This window comes from Triticum dicoccoides, chromosome 5A, assembly GCF_002162155.2.
Source record: "Triticum dicoccoides isolate Atlit2015 ecotype Zavitan chromosome 5A, WEW_v2.0, whole genome shotgun sequence".
Taxonomy (NCBI): Eukaryota; Viridiplantae; Streptophyta; class Magnoliopsida; order Poales; family Poaceae; genus Triticum; species Triticum dicoccoides.
In genome coordinates, this window is record NC_041388.1 from 518,792,223 (window position 1) to 518,806,384 (window position 14,162).

The 14,162-nt window shown below is 43.7% G+C and overlaps 1 pseudogene; it reads right to left on the minus strand.

Annotated features, from left to right (window-relative positions):
* LOC119299849 overlaps window positions 1–5,807 on the minus strand; it is an 8,434-nt pseudogene extending 2,627 nt beyond the window's left edge.
* Between the last annotated feature and the right edge of the window lie 8,355 nt (window positions 5,808–14,162).

Below are 14,162 nucleotides of genomic sequence, written 5' to 3' on the forward strand. Positions count from 1 at the left end.
CCACTCAGTGCAGCCTAATAATAACACTATGAGCAAAGCCGATCGAGCTGAACTGACGGGCGGCTGGATCTGTATCTCTGTCAGCCGCAGGTAGCTGTCCACGGCGTGGTACTACTGCCACCACCACTTTGTGTAGTACTACTAGTGGTACTATCTGGTCGATATGAACACGCGTCTGGTGTGCAGTGCATGCGCTCGATTCGATCGTGACGAGACGACTGAGCTTGACTTGGTTCATGCATGATACGGGATGATGTAGCGGCCGGGATCATGGTGCAAGCAATTCCACGTCCGGGGCCTGCATCTTATCTGATGATTGGTGGGCTGGCTTTCAGCAAAAGGAGCGGCTCAATTTATCAATTTCTTTCTGCAAAAGGAAGCAGCTTTGCAGTTTGGCCGAGATGCTTCTATCCAGTACTGATCCGCGTAGACGAACTCATGTCCTCCTCTTCTTTTGAGTTTTGGCCATCCAACGTACGAACTCGATCCGCTTTGGGGTGCCGGCGGCGTGAGCACTCCAACCCAATTGCCCGCTTCCTGCAATAGGCAAATTTGATGTTTTGACTCTTTTACGAAAATACAGTGCTTGTACCTGCCTACCGTCCGGCACCTTAATGGTAGGGTTGCACAGGCTGTTTAACGGTAGGGTTGCAATGCGTTGACGTGGATAAGTTACCTACCGTCAAGGGTTGGCGTAGGCTAATATATCCTACTGCCATCGACGTTGGCAGTAGAAAAAATGTCAGATCTTGATTTTTTTTAAACCAAGATCAGATCTGACTAATTTCGCAGAAGGGTCAAAACACCAAATTTGTTCTTCTGCGATCAGTGCAGACGCGTTGTTGCTTCCAGTGATCAGCGACTAACTTTGGGAGCTCAATCGGTGGCCAGTCTGCTCTTCTCAGGATAGTTGGACACGCACCCTCAAACCCGTCGATTCTTATTAGTGCACACTATAGCCACGCTCAATGCGCGCCATTAGGCTAAACCCAGGTCAATCAACAAGGCGAAAGCAAGATCGACTAAGCTCAATGCTACTCGTATGTACCTAACTCGTCCATAGCAAATGTGATAGTCTGGCTTAATAGGGATGATAGACTACTCATATCAATAAGGAATTCCTTTTTTTCCGGGAGCCCATTCGGACAGAACTCCAAAGTTAAGCGTGCTTAGCTTGGAGTAGTGTCAGGATGGGTGACCGACCGGGAAGTTGCTCCCGGTTGCGCATGAGTGAGGACAAAGTGCGCAGAAAAGACTAGTATTGATATGTGGAGCCAGTCTAGATCCCGCCAGGAGTAACGACCACCGGCGGGTGTGTTCGGGGCGTTACAGCAAATCCTTTACATGGATTCGGACGTTCACATGTTGGTCACATGATTACAAATTTAATTTATTTCCTGCAAGTTAATTTGCACTTCTTTTATGCGAGTAGTATTAAAAAAGGAAGTGTCTAGGACACATCTAGATGTGCTCTAGTTATTGCACATCTAAATGAGTGAATCAAGCATAAAGATGAAAAGAAAAAAGGAAAAGAAAATATCCACACGAATCTCGACGTAGGATCAATGACATAAGACTTAGATGTGTAATACTTATGGCACATCTAGATGTGCTTTAGCAAAACTATTAAAAAAGGGGTGGCTAGCTCTCATCTAGATGAAAATTAACTAATTAACTTCTACATCATTTTACGTGAAGATTCGTGAAATGCTTTCCTTGTTTTTCCTATTTGATTAATCAAATGGTGTAAAAGTTAGATGGCGGTCCTAATTCTCATCTACATGAAATTAGTAAATCCGTTAAAAAGTTCAACTGTTGGGTAGTTGAGATCGAAGGGTGGTTCTATGTAACTAAGGTGTATTAGTATATTTGATAGGAAATCACAATTATCAATAAATTGCTATACAAAAATGAATCCCTTGAAATGATTTCATAGCATATAACCACATATCAACAAATTAATTCATTATATTAATAAATCAAGTACACATTATATTGCATTGCTATAAAAATGAAATGCACATTATATTATGAAATGGGAAGGCGTGTGTTTGTCGTCACTTTCTTGCTTGTAATCATGGTTAGCTCACATATACTTATACTTTCTTTAGTCTTGCTTGATTGCTTGTGAAATACATACATATAATGTGTATTAACTATGAATTAATTTGTTGCAGTACGGGCTTATCCTAACAAAATTAAGTACACAGTCTATTATGAAATAGAACGGGGATGCGTGTGTTTGTTGTCACTTTCTTGCTTATAATAATAGTTAGTTCACGGATGCTACTAGTTTACTCCTGCTTGACTGCTTGTATGCAGCATCACCTAAAATTCTTCCTTTAGAACATCCATGAAATTTGCCTTTGTTAAGTGTTGCGCTTCTTGAAATTGACACCTTATTTGTCTTTACTTTATAAACAAAAGCATGGTCAAGCCTACAACCTAAGAGTGCAACCTAGATCCATGACTACAAAAAATCAACACAACCCCTCCTGATTTTTTTGGCCCCTTCCATATCGTCCTTGGAGGACATTTGGCAAACAACAACACCGACATGGCTATCTGAAACACTTTGGAAATTTTAAGATGCTCATCATTCTTCGGAAAATATGGGATGCTCGCAATGCCGAAGCCTTCAGGCAACAAAAAACCCCAAGTGTAAGGGATTATCCTTAGAAACATCCTTTGATCTCACAGATTAAAAGCACCAAAACTCAAAACACACACCGTAGTTGTGGCATGACTTTCTTTCCACACGTTGGCGCAACAATGTGGTTATTTGTGCAAAGTCATATTTCATTCAAAAATGGCCTGGCCTTTAATTATGCCGGGCTGAATGAGGGGCAACACATGTGATTCTCGCGAGGCAACTTTTTGATGGAAGTATCCAAGTAACACAATTAAATTAACAAAAGGGTCTCCAAATTTTAGAAGGAAGCCATCGATGTCAAAAACCAAGACGTGTGGGGCTCTTGCTGCACGCGCGTTTCTTTTTGGAGAAACCGCTCACACTTGTGATGTTGATAGCCAATTATCCATGGCGGCCGTCACCCCCAATCCACGCAAACAAAGGAACAACAAGCATGTGCCACTGACCCACTGGCCTCAAACATTGATGCTCACACACACTGCGGCACCACCACCAAACGAATATGGAAGATTGGCTAGTTGATTAAAATCTTGTGTTGTAGAATCTCTGGATTGGAGCACACATGCCATAATTATGGTGCCTGGAACATTGGCTTGATTGAGGTTCCGAAAACACTACTCAATGCTCGTTGGATAAGAAAAAAATCATTTTGATCGATTACATATGATTTTTTAATATTTAATTCCATTACAGGTGAAATGCTTAGGTGTTTTTTTTCAATATACAATACTCATCTTTTTAAATTAAGAAACAACATCTTGTTGTTCCAGCAAAAACTAAGTTATTTTTATTCATGGACAAACATTAGCATTTCATAAATTAAACCATCACTCGTGTGGCAAAAAATATGAATAGGTAGACAACTCTGCTAGAGAAAAGTTTCCGTACGCTGTAACGCCGCTTGTAGTTAGGTCATTTCTAACCGAATCATCAATAAATAGAGTAGGATACGGTGGAGTAAATCCTTAGTGAAGTATATTTAGCCCATTAAGATTTGATCTGTCCTAACTGATCTTTTATATTTAATGGAGTAAATGTTTGTTTTCCCCAAACTTTGCATTTCTAGTACACATTGCAGTTACATATTAGCACACATATAAAAATTAAACATAAATTTGAATGTTCGAGCATATTACGTACATAGTTTACATACCCAATTCATAGTTTACAAACCAAAATATTCAAATTTAAGCACATTGAATGGTGCAAATATACCAAATAGCATGTGATAGAACAATTAGGACTCGCTATGACGTTACCAGTGATGCTCAATAAGATCTTCTTGGAGCTGAGCATGAGCTTCGGTTCTCAATCTTGCGATGCTCTTCAAGTAATAGCCGTCAATTGCATCGGCCAAACACCCAGTTAGGAAATTGATTCCTATTTGAAGAGTGCCTAACTGCATGGATAAGCTAACATTAACCCGTTAATTTTGGATCTAATTCGGGATTTTTTTTTGGGAAGCTTTAGGAAGAAATTGGAATTGAATAATAAACATTCATACAGAGGAAAAGGTTCTCTGATACGTCCATTTTGCATCGTGCTTTTATATTGATATTTATTGCATTATGGGCTGTTATTACACCTTATATCACAATACTTATGCCTACTCTCTCTTATTTTATAAGGTTTACATGAAGACGGAGAATGCCGGCAGCTGGAATCCTGGGCTGGAAGAGGAGCAAATATTAGAGACCTATTCTGCACATCTCCAAAAGTCCTGAAATTTTACGGGAGCACGTTTCAGAATATATAAAAAATATTAGGCGAAAGAAGTACCAGAGGGGGGCCACCCACCATCCACGAGGGTGGGGGCGCGCCCTACCCCCTGGGCGCGCCCCCTGCCTCGTCGGCCCCCCGCCATCCCTCTGATGCCCATCTTTGCCTATATGGAGTCTTTTGTCCTGGAAAAAATCATAAGCAAGCTTACGAGACGAAACTCTGCCGCCACGAGGCAGAATCTTGGCCAATCTAGGGCTCCGGCGGAGCTGTTCTGCCGAGGAAACTTCCCTCCGGGAGGAGGAAATCATCACCATCGTCATCACCATCGATCCTCTCATCGGAGGGGGGGGGGGTCAATCTCCATCAACATCTTCACCAGCACCATCTCATCTCAAACCCTACTTCATCTCTTGTATCCAATCTTTGTCTCAAAATCTCAGATTGGTACCTGTGGGTTGCTAGTAGTGTTGATTACTCCTTGTAGTTGATGCTAGTTGGTTTATTCGGTGGAAGATCATATGTTCAGATCCTTTATGCATATTAATACCCCTCTGATTATGAACATGAATATGATTTGTGAGTAGTAACGTTTGTTCCTGAGGACATGGGAGGAGTCTTGCTATAAGTAGTCATGTGAATTTGGTATTCGTTCGATATTTTGATGAGATGTATGTTGTCTTTACTCTAGTGGTGTCATGTGAACGTCGACTACATGACATTTCACCATTGTTTGGGCCTAGAGGAAGGCATTGGGGAGTAATAAGTAGATGATGGGTTGCTGGAGTGACAGAAGGTTAAACCCTAGTTTATGAGTTTCTTCGTAAGGGGCTGATTTGGATCCATATGTTTCATGCTATGGTTAGGTTTAACTTAATACTTCTTTTATAGTTACGGATGCTTGCAAGAGTGGTTAATCATAAGTGGGATGCTTGTCCAAGGAAGGACAGTACCCAAGCACCGGTCCACCCACATATCAAATTATCAAAGTACCGAACGCGAATCATATGAACGTGATGAAAACTAGCTTGACGATAATTCCCATGTGTCCTCGGGAGCGTTTTCCTTTATATAAGAGTTTGTCCAGGCTTGTCCTTTGCTACAAAAAGGATTGGGCCATCTTGCTGCACTTTATTTACTTTTATTACTTGTTACCCGTTACAAATTACCTTATCACAAAACTATCTGTTACTGATAATTTCAGTGCTTGCAGAGAATACCTTACTGAAAATTGCATATCATTTCCTTCTGCTCCTTGTTGGGTTCGACACTCTTACTTATCGAAAAGACTACGATAGATACCCTATACCTGTGGGTCATCATTCTCTAAGACTCAAACAGATGCAATGCACTTCATTAGTGGGCTTGCACTTACTTCTCCACTTGCATTTCTCTGGAGCTTGAATGACGCGAAGCATCCGACGGTCATCCTCATGGACCCACCATTGTCTCCCCAAGTTCCAAACGAACCAATGACATGAGCACGTGCAAGAGCTATCGAGACCGAGGTGACATCTCTCCTTAATGCACTTCCATATGAACCACGCGAGACATGGCTACTACCTCAAGCGAAAACATTGTGTGTGCTTAGGTATCGAGAACACAACCCCGGAGACGCTCGGAATGAAGATGTAGGATCGAAAGTATGTCTAGAGGGGGGGGGGTGATTAGACTACTTGGCCAAATAAAAACTTATCATTTCCCCAATTTCAGTTGTGGGAAAGTTTTAGCAATTCAACCAAGTCAAGCACACCCTACACATGCAAGTCTAAGAGTTGTGCAGCAGAAAGTAAAAGACTTTGCATATGAATGTAAAGGAGGGATTGGAGATTTCAAACACAATGAAGACATGATGATTTTTGGGGTGGTTTCGATAGGTGGTGTTATCATACTTCCACGTTGAAGAAGACTTCAACCCACAGAGGGTAACAGTTGCACGAGTCCACAGAGGGCTCCACCCACGAAGGGTCCACGAAGAAGCAACCTTGTGTATTTCATCATGGCTTCCGCCCACTAAGGACTAGCCTCACCTGGGTAGATCTTCATGAAGTAGGAGATCTCCTTACCTTTACAAACTCCTTAGTTCAACTCAACAATCTTGGAGGCTCCCAAGTGACACCTAACCAATCTAGGGGACACCACTCTCCTAAAGGTAATAGATGGTGTTGTTGGTATGAACTCCTTGTTCTTGTACTTCAAATGATAGTCTCTCCAACACTCAAACACTCTCTCACAGATTTGACTTTGGTAGGAGGGGCCAGTGGCGGAGCTTGACAAGAATCTATTGGGGGGGGGGGGGCAATGGTAAAAAAATAAAGAACCACAACAAACCAGAACTTGTAGCATCAAGGAAAATTAATGCTTATTGTTAGCCATATTGATTGCAAAATACATGTATAATTATCAATATATACTCCTTAAGAGAACTGACTACATCAAAATATACAACTTCTCTATTTATACCAACAACCTTCAAACCTCAATGATATTCTGTGAGCCAACTATAACAAAAAAGAAGAAGTAGTACTACAGATCAACATAACAAACTCGTGGTGCAAGAAACAAGAAATCCCATATTAGATTGGATGAATAGGTACACTAATTACTAAATTTCTAATCAAACTCATACATGAAACAACAAGAAACTCCAATTTAGTGATGCTCGCAGTTTTTCTAATTTCACCGTCGTACATGCAAAACTGCACACAGGCGATCCAAATTCCAATATTTTAAGGTTGCAATTGAGCTGGGCACATGGCACTTACAAAGTCTAGTAGCCAAATTTGTATGAAGCCGAGTAGCCGGTGACGACGGCCGGCCGACCAACATGGCCAGACCAGCTAGTGGCGAAGAGCCGAAGACCACGGTCTCAGGTGCGGTGGCGAGCTTCTAGTCGGCGTCGGGGTTGAGGCAGTGTGGCGGCATGGTGGTTGGTTGCCTAATTCATGGATGGAGGCTAGCAGACATGCCAGAGCGTGGTTGGGGTATAGAGGCCAAACAGTCGAGCCTGTGCATGAAGCGTGATGATGTGTTTGTGCGTGCATGTGGATGGCAAGATGGGCCTGTCCCAGAGCTGCAGGGGCAATTACTACCTAGTAAACAATAAATGTCATTTGGGCTGGGGGGGCACTGCCCCCTCAGGTTTATACATAGCTCCGCCTTTGGGAGAGGCGATTGAATGGAAAGAAACTTGGGGAATGCTAGAAATCAAGGTTCAAATGGTTGGATTGGAATCACTTGATCTCAACTCATGAGTAGGTGGTTCTCTTCTCAAAAACTGAGTAGTGGAAGTTGTGGTTCGTTCTGATGGATCTCTCAGGGAGTTGGTGGTGGTAGAGGGGTATAAATAGGCAGCACAAAAAATCCAACCGTTACAAGCCTTTGACCCAACTCGATGACACCGACATGAAAATCTCGGTGAGACCGACTAGTGTAAAAGACTTGACCGTTAGGCTTTTCAGTGAGACGATCATACCATCTCGGTGAGACCGAAGTGCAATGGCTAGGGCAAGACCTCGTTTTGGAAATTCCGATCGTTTCATCTCGGTGAGACCGAGATCCATTTTGGTTGTTCCGAATAGTTAGGGTTTGGCATGTGGCGTATATGTAATCTCGGTGGGTGTGGATGAGAGCTTTCCAATGGGACCGAGATCAACTTTAGGGTTTTGCATAGGAATGATGTGGAGAAGTAGTTGAGAGTTTTGGAGCAATATCACTAAGCACTTGAGCGATTGATGCATGATCAATACCTCATCCCCTTTTAATAGTATTGGCTTTTCATATGGACTCAATGTGATCTTGGACCACTTAACCAAAAATGCAGAGTCTTGAAGCTTTGCCAATCTTTATCCTTAGTATTTTGAGGGATCCATGTTCACTAGTCCTTGCCATGCCAGTCATTGATCTTCTCTGAAATCTATTATCAATTGCATTAGATAAATGACTTATATGTTGTTATTAATTACCAAAACCACCCAGGGATTAGTTGCACTTTTAGAAGATCAAGCTAGCACGAATGCGAATGAAGGATCACGACAAGGGCATCGTGCAAAGTCTACAACAGCCGGACATCTGCCCCTAGCCCGGATATCCGGCACCCCCAATCCAGCAGCAACCGTAGCAGAGTAGCGCTGGAAGAGCTCCAGGAGTTGGACATCCGGCCCCGCCCCGAACATCCGGCCCGATGACATCTGACGCATATACAAGATGGACCATCGCCAGGCTAGACATTCGGCACCCTGCTAAGCCCCGGACATCCGGCTCCGAGCCTGGACATCCGACACCTGCGCATGCCTAACAGGGCCAGAGGCCCATGTATCCCCACTCCTCCTCACTTATCCCATGGCACACTATATATAGGACTCCTCCTCCTCCTAGCTAGGGTTAGCAAAGTATATTAAGACATTAGAGAGAACTTTGCTACATGTACTTCCATCCTTGGGGATCAAGACCTCTCAAGGGATAAGGATCCCCAACATAGGATCATCAAGACCTCCTAAGGGAGAAGGATCTCTCTAGATCATCAAGACCTCACCTCCTTTGGAGTGTGAAGAACCTTACCTTTGTGCTATTTCCCCTTGATTGTTCATGTTATGCTTGTGGATCTCATGTTTGCTATTCCAGTGGATGTGTGATTTGGTTTTGTTTGAGTGATTCCTCTTATTGTTCTTCTTCTTTCCCCCCTTCAAGTATGAAAAGATCATCAATTAGGGTTCCACCCCACATCCTTGAACCAGTCATCATACCTCTCAATGGCTTTTGCAATGGTCAGAAAAAGATTTGTCTGCATCCGAAAGCGCCGACGAAAGTACTTCTCTACATAGGCTGGATTTGGATCAAAGTAGTTTCTCATGATCTTGGCATGACCCTCGCTCAATCACGGTTGATGTGTATGCGGCCAAACTGTGATCCTCTCCTAAGCCGTCGAACATCATCATTGAAAACCATGCCTAAAACGGTCGCAAAGTCATCGTCATCTTCTTCCTCTTCAGATGACGACGAGTCCTCGAAGACTATCTCCCTCAGCCTCTTCATCTACAATTCAATCTGCCGTGTTCAATTGAAACGGCTCGGTTCAACTAACAAAAAAACTCATCTAGGCAATTCGTTGAACACTTGCGGTGCGGCGATGGTGCTCTCAACGGCCGGTGTCGTTTAGACCAAACCGACGGGCGGCGAGCGTGCGAGCACTTGGGAGAGTGTGGCTTTTACTCAGCCGCCGAGCGGTGGAGTATATTTAAGAGTAGGATACACAGCTGAGGATAATTTATCCTTCACTAAGACGTAGTGGGGATCGACTCGATGCCGGTTAGTGGAGTAAAACTAAATTTAGGGGATCAGTTAGAAATGGTCTTAGGATGCTAATCTCGAACCTTCTGGGTACCCTCCGGCTCTTCTTCGTCCAATGAAATGAATGAACTAATTTTTTTAATAAAGTGATGTGAATTTTGGAGACCTGCATTTCCTATCCTACGCAGCTCAAACTGAAATATCTGGTGGAAACTCCGATTGATTGATGGGTGACCGGACAGGGAGACTAGTCTGCCATTTCGCTTGACACGCAAAAAAAGGGCGAGCCACCCACCCACCCAGTCACCGCCACTCCAGCAGTGCACTCGTCTGGACTAGCTAGCTCGGACTAGGAGCAAAGCCGATCGAGCTGAACTGACCCGCGACTTTCAGTCGCAGCTTTGTACTACCGGTGGAGTGTGGAGGATGTGAACACGCGTGCCGTGTGCATGCGCTACATTCGATCGGGACCAGTGGGCTTGACCATGTAAATGTACGTGACGATGTAGCGGGATCATGGCGCCTGACCGTAATCGTGCAATTCCACGTCCGGGGTCTGTGTCTGCTGATTGGGGGTTTGGCTTTATAAGCAAAAAAGGAGCGGCTCCATTTATCCTGTCTTTCTGCAAAAAGAAGCGGCTTTGGAGTTTGGCCAGGATGCTCAAGGGCGGATGCCAGCTTTTGGACACTGAGCAGCAGCAAAGCATCAGATCCGCGTGGACAGACTCAGATCCTCCTCTCCTTTTGGCCATCCAACGTAGGCAGAACGCACTGGATCCGATTGGTGTACCGGCGGCGTCAGCTCTCGGATCCAGTGTCCCGCTTCCTGCAATCAGTGCACAACGCGCTGTTGCTCTCAGTGATCAGCGACTCATGTTGGGGGCTCGATCGGTGGCAACTCTTCTCTTCTCGGGATAGCACCTTCGCAGCAACTCCAATGAGGCGATCTATTTCGTCCGTCTGCATTCGTTTAGGTCGGCGCGAACGAAAATGGCAGCCCAATGCGCCGACTTAAATTCAAATCACGTCAGCTTCGTGTTCGCGCCGACGTATTTATGGTCTAAATTTGTGTCCCAAATACGTCAGCGCGGACGCGAAACAGACGCCACACGCGTCTTCTTTGTGTCCGCCACGTCCCCATCTGGCGGCCGTCCAACTACCCGCTGCCCACACGGTCAGCTTAATTTATGACCACGGGCCCACGCGTCAGCGACGGCGGTCGTCCTTTTTTAGCCGACTGTGCGGCGAGGCCGTCCTCATCCAAACTCGTCATCCACATCTAGCCAGCTCTGCTCCCCTGTCGCCGGCAAACCCTAGCCACCACCACCACAGCGAGATGAGGCTCTTCTCCGGCGCCGGCAGCAGCAAGGCCAAGAGGAAGGCCCCCACCGTCCCTTTCCCATCAGAGCTCCTCCCGCCTCCGCCAGCACCGGCTCGCCGGCAGAGGCAGCGTGTCAACGTGCCAGTGCACCAGGCGGAATGGCACTGGCAGCACCGCGTGCCTCTGCCGTACCCCGACGTCACCCTGCCGCACGACTGGCATCTGGATCCAGAGAGGATCCTAGTGCCGATGGCGCCGCGGTCGGCTAGGGCGCACGCGGAGGAGGTGCGGCGCCGGCGGGTGATACGTCTCCAACATATCTATAATTTTTGATTGCTCCATGCTATTATATTATCTGTTTTGGATGTCAATGGGCTTTATTTTACACTTTTATATCATTTTTGGGACTAACCTATTAACCGGAGGCCCAACCCAAATTGCTGTTTTTTTGCCTATTTCAGTGTTTCGCAGAAAAGGAATATCAAACGAAGTCCAAACGGAATGAAACCTTCGGGAACGTGATTTTCTCAACAAACATGATCCAGGAGACTTGGAGTGGGCGTCAAGAAACAATCGAGGAGACCACGAGTCAGGGGGCGCGCCTACCCCCTGGGCGAGCCCTCCACCCTCATGAGTCCCTCGTTGCTCCACCGACCTACTTCTTCCTCCTATATAAGTCCACGTACGCCGCAAACATCCAGGAGCACCACGAAAACCTAATTCCACCGCCGCAACATTTTGTACCTAAGAGATCCCATCTTGGGGGCTTTTCCGGAGCTCCGCCGGAGAGGGCATTGATCACGGAGGGCCTCTACATCAACTCCATGGCCTCTCCGGTGATGTGTGAGTAGTTTACTTCAGACCTTCGGGTCCATAGCTAGTAGCTTGATGACTTCTTCTCTCTCTTTGGATCTCAATACAAAGTTCTCCTTGATTCTCTTGGAGATCTATTCGATGTAATCTTCTTTTGCGGTGTGTTTGTCGAGATCCGATGAATTGTGGGTTTATGATCCAGATTATCTATGAACAATATTTGATTCTTCTCTGAATTCTTTTATGTATGATTGGTTTATCTTTGCAAGTCTCTTTGAATTATCAGTTTGGTTTGGCCTTCTAGATTGACCTTTCTTGCAATGGGAGAAGTGCTTAGCTTTGGGTTCAATCTTGTGGTGCTCAATCCCAGTTATAGTAGGGGAAACAACACATATTGTATTGTTGCAATCGAGGATAAAAAGATGGGGTTTATATCATATTGCATGAGTTTATCCCTCTACATCATGTCATCTTGCTTAAGGCGTTACTCTGTTCTTATGAACTTAATACTCTAGATGCATGCTGGATAGCGGTCGATGTGTGGAGTAATAGTAGTAGATGCAGGCAGGAGTCGGTCTACTTGTCACGGACGTGATGCCTATATACATGATCATGCCTAGATATTCTCATAATTATTCGTTTTTCTATCAATTGCTCGACAGTAATTTGTTCACCCACCGTAATACTCATGCTATCTTGAGAGAAGTCACTAGTGAAACCTATGGCCCCGGGTCTATTTTCCATTATACAAGTTTCCAATCTATTTTATTTTACAATCTTTACTTTCAATCTATATCATAAAAATACCAAAAACATTTATCTTATTATTATTATCTCTATCAGATCTCACTCTTGCAAGTGGTCGTGAAGGGATTGACAACCCTTTTATCGCGTTGGTTGCGAGGTTCTTATTTGTTTGTGTAGGTACGAGGTGACTTGCGCGTGGTCTCCTACTGGATTGATACCTTGGTTCTCAAAAACTGAGGGAAATACTTACGCTGCTTTACTGCATCACCCTTTCCTCTTCAAGGGAAAACCAACGCAGTGCTCAAGAGGTAGCAAGAAGGATTTCTCGCGCCGTTGCCGGGGAGATCTACACCAAGTCAAGACATACCAAGTACCCATCACAACTTTTATCCCCCGCATTACATTATTTGCCATTTGCCTCTCGTTTTTCTCTCCCCCACTTCACCCTTGCCGTTTTATTCGTCCTCTTTTTTCGTTCCCCTTCTCTTTTTCTATTTGCCTTTTGCCTGTTTCTTGTTTGCTTGTGTGTTGGATTGCTTGTTTGTTACGATGGCTCAAGATAATACTAATTTATGTGACTTTGCCAATACCAACAATAATGATTTTTTTAGCACTCCGATTGCTCCTCTTGTGAAATTAATGCTGCCTTGCTGAAGCTTGACATGAAAGATTTGTTTTCCGGCCTTCCTAGTGAAGATGCCGCTACCCATCTAAACAACTTTGTTGGTTTGTGTGATATGTAAAAGAAGAAATATGTGGATAATGATATTGTTAAACTGAAGCTATTCCCGTTTTCCCTTAGAGATCGTGCTAAAACTTGGTTTTCGTCTTTGCATAAAAATAGTATTGATTCATGGAATAAGTGCAAAGATGCTTTTATCTATAAGTATTTTCCTCCCGCTAAGATCATCACTCTTAGAAACGATATTATGAATTTTAAGCAACTTGATCATGGACATGTTGCACAAGCTTGGGAGAGGAAGAAATTAATGATACACAATTTCCCTACACATGGTTTGAATCTTTGGATGATTATACAAAAAATTTATGCCGGATTGAACTTTGCTTCTAGAAATCTTTTAGATTCGGCCGCGGGGGGCACTTTTATGAAAATCACTTTAGTAGAAGCTACTAAAGTCCTAGATAATATTATGGTTAATTATTCTCAATGGCATACTGAAAGATCTACTAATAAAAAGGTGCATGCTATAGAAGAAATCAATGTTTTGAGTGGAAAGATGGATGAACTTATGAAATTGTTTGCTAATAAAAGTTTTTCTTCTGATCCTAATGATATGCCTTTGTCTACTTTGATTGAGAATAATAATGAATCTATGGATGTGAATTTTGTTGGTAGGAACAATTTTGGTAATAATGCGTATAGAGGTAATTTTAATCCTAGGCCGTTTCCTAGTAATTCCTCTAATAATTATGGTAATTCCTACAACAATTCTTATAGAAATTATAATAAGATGCCCTCTGATTTTGAATCTAATATTAAAGAATTTATTTGTTCGCAAAAGAGTTTCAATGCTTTGATTGAACAAAAAATGTCTAAGATTGATTAGTTGGTTAGGAACATGGATAGAATTTCTCTTGATGTTGATTCTTTAAATCTTA